Genomic DNA, 6349 nt, shown 5'->3' with positions numbered 1-6349 from the left:
GTTACCACCAAAACAATTATTAAAATTTTGTCATTATTTCCGTGAGAGGCCAACTTGATATTAATAAGCCACTGAACGTAAAGGTACAGTATCTTAAAGTGATTTTTTTTTTTTTTTTTAATCGAACGTGACATTCAGCATCTTAAGTGTATTCATTGATTTCAGAGTCGTTCGTTACATTGGCAGGATGCGAAGGAAGAGTATACTACTGTTTTGTATTTACAGTGTTACAGCCGAAATACAGGATGTTATTGTAATGCCATTCTGTATTCACTATGTTACAGCCGATGATGAGGATGTTAGTGTAGTGCCATTATTATTATTATTATTATTATTAATTATTATTTCAGTTAAATAGGAAGTATAGGATGTAGTGTTTTGTATTCGCTCCGTTACAGGCGATAAGTAGGATGCTAGTTCAGTGCCAGTCTACTGTATTTTCACTGTTACAAGGGAAATGTAGGATGCTAATGTAGTACCGTTTTGTATTTACCGTTATAAGGGAAATACAGGTGTTATTGTAGTTACTGTTACAAGGGATATACAGGTGTTATTGTAGTTACCGTTACAAGGGAAATACAGATGTTATTGTAGTTACTGTTACAAGGAATATACAGATGTTATTGTTACTGTTACAAGGGAAATACAGATGTTATTGTAGTTACTGTTACAAGGGAAATACAGATGTTATTGTAGTTACTGTTACAAGGGAAATACAGATGTTATTGTAGTTACAGTTACAAGGGAAATACAGATGTTATTGTAGTTACTGTTACAAGGGAAATACAGATGTTATTGTAGTTACAGTTACAAGGGAAATACAGATGTTATTGTAGTTACTGTTACAAGGGAAATACAGATGTTATTGTAGTTACTGTTACAAGGGAAATACAGATGTTATTGTAGTTACTGTTACAAGGGAAATACAGATGTTATTGTAGTTACTGTTACAAGGGAAATACAGATGTTATTGTAGTTACTGTTACAAGGGAAATACAGATGTTATTGTAGTTACTGTTACAAGGGAAATACAGATGTTATTGTAGTTACTGTTACAAGGGAAATACAGATGTTATTGTAGTTACTGTTACAAGGGAAATACAGATGTTATTGTAGTTACTGTTCTGTATTTCATATCTCGGTAATGGGACTGCGGGTCGATTACCTGATAGTGGTACCTGGTGAGAAAATATTTGAAAACACCTGAGCTAGAAGGAAGAAGAGCAGGAGGAGATATAGGAGGAGGAGGAATCAGGAAGGAGTGAGTGGTGGAGGAAGAAGAGACGAAACAGAGGAGAGTGGAGGAGGAAGAGGAGAGAGTAGGAAGAGGAGGAGGAAGAGGAAGAAGAAGAGGAGGAGGAGGAAGAAGAAGAAAGGAGTGAGAGATGGAAGAAGAGACGAAACAGAGGAGAGTGGAGGGGAAGGAGAGGGAGTAGGAAGAGGAGGAGGAGGAAGAAGAGACGAAGCATAGGAAGAGAAGGAGACACAGTGGAGGAGGAAGAAAGGAGCATGGAGAAAAGGGGGACGGGGGGGAGGGGAGGAAGAGGACTGAGGATGGAACGTGAAGGAGAGAGAGAGAGAGAGAGAGAGAGAGAGAGAGGGAAAGGTTAGCGTGAGAGGGTGACTGCGTGTGAGGGTCAGTGAAGTAATGAGTGTGTTAAGAGGTGGGGGGTGGGGCGAGAAGGGGGGGAGGGACGGGTCGAGAAACGGAGCAAAACGGGACGGGGCGAGGAAGGTAGGAGAGGGGTGGGGGACGGGGCAATAGAAGATTAAATAGGGTTGGGAAATGGGGCCATGGAGGGATAAAATAGATTTGTGGACGAGGCAGACAGGGGCAAAGCAGAAGTGGAGAATAGGACAGAAAGAGCTAAAATGGGGATGATAAAAAAATGGGGAGGAATACGGGGTTAGGTTGGATAAATAAGGGTGAGAAACGGAGGAAAACGGAACAGGGCGAGGAGGAGCATGAAACAGTGGTGGGAAACGGCGCAAAACGGAACGGAACGGAACCAAACGGAGCGGGAGAGAAGCAGTGAATCTGTTAATGAAGGCTCTATCTGGCATCTCGAGTTGTAAGAATCTCTCCTAAGTTGAGATTGCCTCTGCGTAGGAAAAACAAAATTGAAAATAGGTTCTAGGACTGAAGTGGCATAGGGCAGATAGAACCAAAGAACGGGACTGCTGAACGGCGGGAGGGAGGGGGATGAGAACTGAACTGATCGTGGTTAACCCCTTTGAGAACGATAAACCACACTCCTAGGATGAGTAAAATCGTCTGGTGCCTGCCAAAATGAAGTGGCCAAGATATATTCTGTCCTTGAAGAGGGGATAGGGATGGTAGGAATATAAGGCGACTTTGGACTGGTTAGAAGGGGGTAGACTGACAAAGTGTGAAAATTCAACGTCAAACGAGATGCTGTGTGGAGACTGGGCAGGGAGGAGAGTGCTGGAGATAGAAGGGCAAGGGAGGAGAGTGGTACAGGGCAGGGCAGGGTAGGATAGAACAGGGGAAGGGAGGAGAGGTGAAGGCAGATGGGAGTAAGAAACAGGAGAGGAGAGAAGGCAGATGGGAGTAAGGAACAGGGGAGGGCAGGGCAGGACAGGACAAGAAATGGAAAGGATGGGCAATGGAAGGAAAGGAAAAGATAAAGTTGAACAAGTCGTAGCATTGTAGGGCAAGACAGGACAGGAGATGGCGGAACAGGACAGGAAGGGGCAGTGCAGGGAAGGGAGGGGCTTGGTAGAGGACAGATCAGAAGATAGGACAGGCAGGGCACTGGAGGGCAAAGCAGGGCAGGGCACGGCAACGGATGGCACAGCAGGGCAGGGCAGGGCCGGGTGGGTGGGCAGGTAGGCTTGTGGGAGGGGGTGGGTGAGGGGGGGTAAGGGGGGTATCAAGGTCAGGGAGAGAGGTATATGAGGCGGGCACAGAAGTCTCCCGGCACCAGTCATCTCCAGTCACTCGCCACCAACTGTCACCCACCCAGCCTGTCACCTCTAAGGCCTCACATCGGGCATACAGGAGACGTCACCAAAACACATCACCTAAACACACACACAAACTCAGCCTCTCGCGTCTCATACAGTCCTTACCTCTCTTTCACTCCCTCTGTTCTTCTTCCTCCATTCTCCTTATTTTTTTTTTCCTTTTTAACTCTCTGCTTTCCATACCTTCCATCCCCCCAATTTAAACCTCATATATTCATACCAATATCCTCCTTTTGTGTCTAATTTGTACATCGTACTCTTGCAACTGACTTCCTCTGTTCTCGTGCCATCTTCCTCGCTTCATTTCCTCCTACCTCTCCCTTCCTTCCATAATTCCTGTTTGATTCTGCCTCATTTCTCTTATACCTTGCGTTTCCCATACTCTAACTGTCTTTCCTTATCGTCTTCTCTTGCCAAATTTTTATCTTATCCATCTCTCACCCTACATCTCCAAACTCCACACTTCCTTCTCCTTCCCTACACATACATAGTAGCTTATACCCTTCATTCTTCCTTTCAGTCTCATCTTTTCCAGGTAATTATTCATTTTATATCCCCTCCCTGCCTCTTATAACGTTTTCTTCCTTTCAGTCTCTCTCTCTCTCTCTCTCTCTCTCTCTCTCTTCCAATTCTGTACCCCATTTCGTTCCTCATTTTCATCCCAATTATTATCATTCTTTTCTTCCTTCATTAATTTCACGTGTAACCAATTGTCTCGCTTTCCCTTAAATGCATAGTCGTTTTTCTTTCTTTTTCGACTTTTTTTCTTTGCGTGTCAGTCTCTCGGTTGACATTTCACGTTTCTCGTATTCTCATCTGTAATCTCTCTCTCTCTCTCTCTCTCTCTCTCTCTCTCTCACACACACACACACACACACACACACACACACACACACACACACACACACACACACACACACACACACACACACACACACACACACACACACACACACACACACACACACACACACACACACACACACACACACAACCCAAGCACCGAATCTGGACCTCTTTCCCACCCTTTCTCACACCACTGCCACGCCTCTTCCTTCTCTCTCTCTCTCTCTCTCTCTCTCTCTCTCTCTCTCTCTCTCTCCACACCCCCTCCCTTTTTGTCTCTCCACGTCTTCTTTTTGTATCCACACTCTTTCCCATCCCATCCACATCCATCCACCTCTTCTATCTTTCCATCTGCCTCTCCTTCCCTGTTACTCTGCTCTCTCTCTTCCTTCTCCCCTCTCTTCCCACCCTTCTCCCGATCTCATCCACATCCCTCCAACCACTCCTGTCTGTCTTCCTTCTCCCTCCCCTCCTGTCTCTTCATCTCTGCCCCTCCCCTTCCCCTCCTTCCTCCTCCCCTCCCCTCTCAGTCTCTCTCTCCATCTCTCCCCCTCCCCTTCCCTTGCTTCCTCCTTCCCTCCCCTCTCTGTCTGTCTCTCCATCTCTACCCCTCCGCGGCCACCCCCCCTACCGGAGATAAAGCCAGTGTGAGGAGCGAGTGTGTAGTGTGTGAAGGCGTTTCCCGGCAGTCATGAGCAGGTACGATTCTTACCTGGATTCTTACTACCTGGATCCTCTCACCTGCCGTTTGAAGTATGAGCAGGTATGATTCTTTGGCTTGGATTCTTCGTTTGTCTACCTGTCTGCCGCTTGACATGTGATTCTTAATTGGATTCCCCCACCTTCCACTTGAAATAGGAGCAGGTACGATTCTTCTACCTGGATTCTATTACCTTCTGCAAGTTGTGTACAGGTTGGCATGTGATTCTTACCTGCATTTTCTGTGATTCTTACCTGCATTTTCTGTTATTCTTACCTTTATTTTCTTGTGATTCTTACCTGCATTTTCTGTTATTCTTACCTGCATTTTCTTGTGATTCTTACCTGCATTTTCTCTCTGATTCTTACCTGCATTTTCTCTCTGATTCTTACCTGCATTTTCTGTGATTCTTACCTGCATTTTCTCTGATTCTTACGTAAATTTCTCTGATTCTGAGTAGGGGGTACGATCGAAGTGCCATTGTGTCCCCAAGTTTACGAAAAAATGATTCTTAGTACATACGAACGATAGGTATTAAATTGTGATTGCAGTGATATATGTGTGAAGATGTGCAAAGTGTAATTTTAATCTTCATCTGTAAACACTTCTTACTGGAGCTCACGAATGAAGGTCCGTGAAGTGAGTCTACCCACGAATGCACGAACGGATTGGCCACTCAGACACACGAAATAACGTCTCCAAAGTGCGAGTCTGCCCATAGATACAGGAACAACCACTAACGAAAATTTGCAAAGGTATCAGAAACATGACACTGGCAGAAAATGATTAATAAATAATAATAATAATAATAATAATAATAAAAATCTCTCAGCAGTTACTCTACACTTACGGGCAAACAAGCGAATGAAGATATGTGAAAACTGTCTAAAGTCTGTCAGCAAATAAAATACGGCCACGAAAAACTTCCAAACGAAACGACGTGAAACTGATACGAACTAATGTGAAACTGATAAGAACGAAACAGTGTGACACGAATACGAACGAATTTAATGGGAAACTGGAAAAATATCTTGACAATTACCGTATTCTTTCCAAAAAAAAACACGAGTAAGAATATCGGGTAGCGAGTTTGAGTTTGTAGTGCTGTGATTCGCTAAACGAGAGGAAATTTTACCTACTTCAGCGCTGTTTCAGTATGCGATATATTTTTCTTTTTCTGTGAGTATCCAAACGTGAATAGTTATACAGATCTACCAGCAACTAAAAGAATTATACTGATATACTGAGGTTGTGGTATACTGAAGCTGTGTTAAATGGGAGAAGATTTGTGAAGGAATATTGTGAAATGTCCATCTTGTGTTATGTGGAGCTCTTGGTACATACTGAAGATGTGTGTGTGTGTGTGTGTGTGTGTGTGTGTGTGTGTGTGTGTGTGTGTGTGTGTTATGGTTTGTCAGACACCTAAACCCGTATTCTCGCCCGTAAGCTCCCTAACACCTCATCCTAAGCGATTTATTTTGCTTATTACATCTAGCTATCCTTTTCTGTGATACCTAAATCATCTTAATATTACCGTAAACATGAATAACGTTTAGAATTATGTGTACCTTCCGAGTCCAGAAATAAATCGCTAGGAAAGAGGTGCTAGGGAGCCTTCTTACCCTGCGAGATTACGGGTCCTAATTCAGAGTGCATCTTGGGTGGCTACAGGGAAAAGTGCGAACTGGATTGTGAACTTTTATGAAACACTGATTGACAAGAACAGTCGAACTAAGGCTGTTCTGATGGCGGGCTGGACACGCTAACCAATGCAGCACACGCAGATATTACAGGAGAATTCAGTGTCATTTTGTA

At 44.0% G+C, this 6349-nt stretch overlaps 1 protein-coding gene across 6 annotated transcripts in view; it reads left to right on the top strand.

Moving 5' to 3' along the window:
- The window catches only part of Chi (LIM domain-binding protein 2 Chi), a 142629-nt gene that overhangs the window by 32099 nt on the left and 104181 nt on the right, over nt 1–6349 (top strand). The gene's annotated exons all lie outside the window — the stretch shown is intronic.

Source organism: Coenobita brevimanus, chromosome 63 (assembly GCF_032717465.1).
Source record: "Coenobita brevimanus isolate Jiangsu-jjx chromosome 63, ASM3271746v2, whole genome shotgun sequence".
Classification (NCBI taxonomy): Eukaryota; Metazoa; Arthropoda; class Malacostraca; order Decapoda; family Coenobitidae; genus Coenobita; species Coenobita brevimanus.
This window is presented reverse-complemented; position numbering and strand designations above follow the sequence as displayed.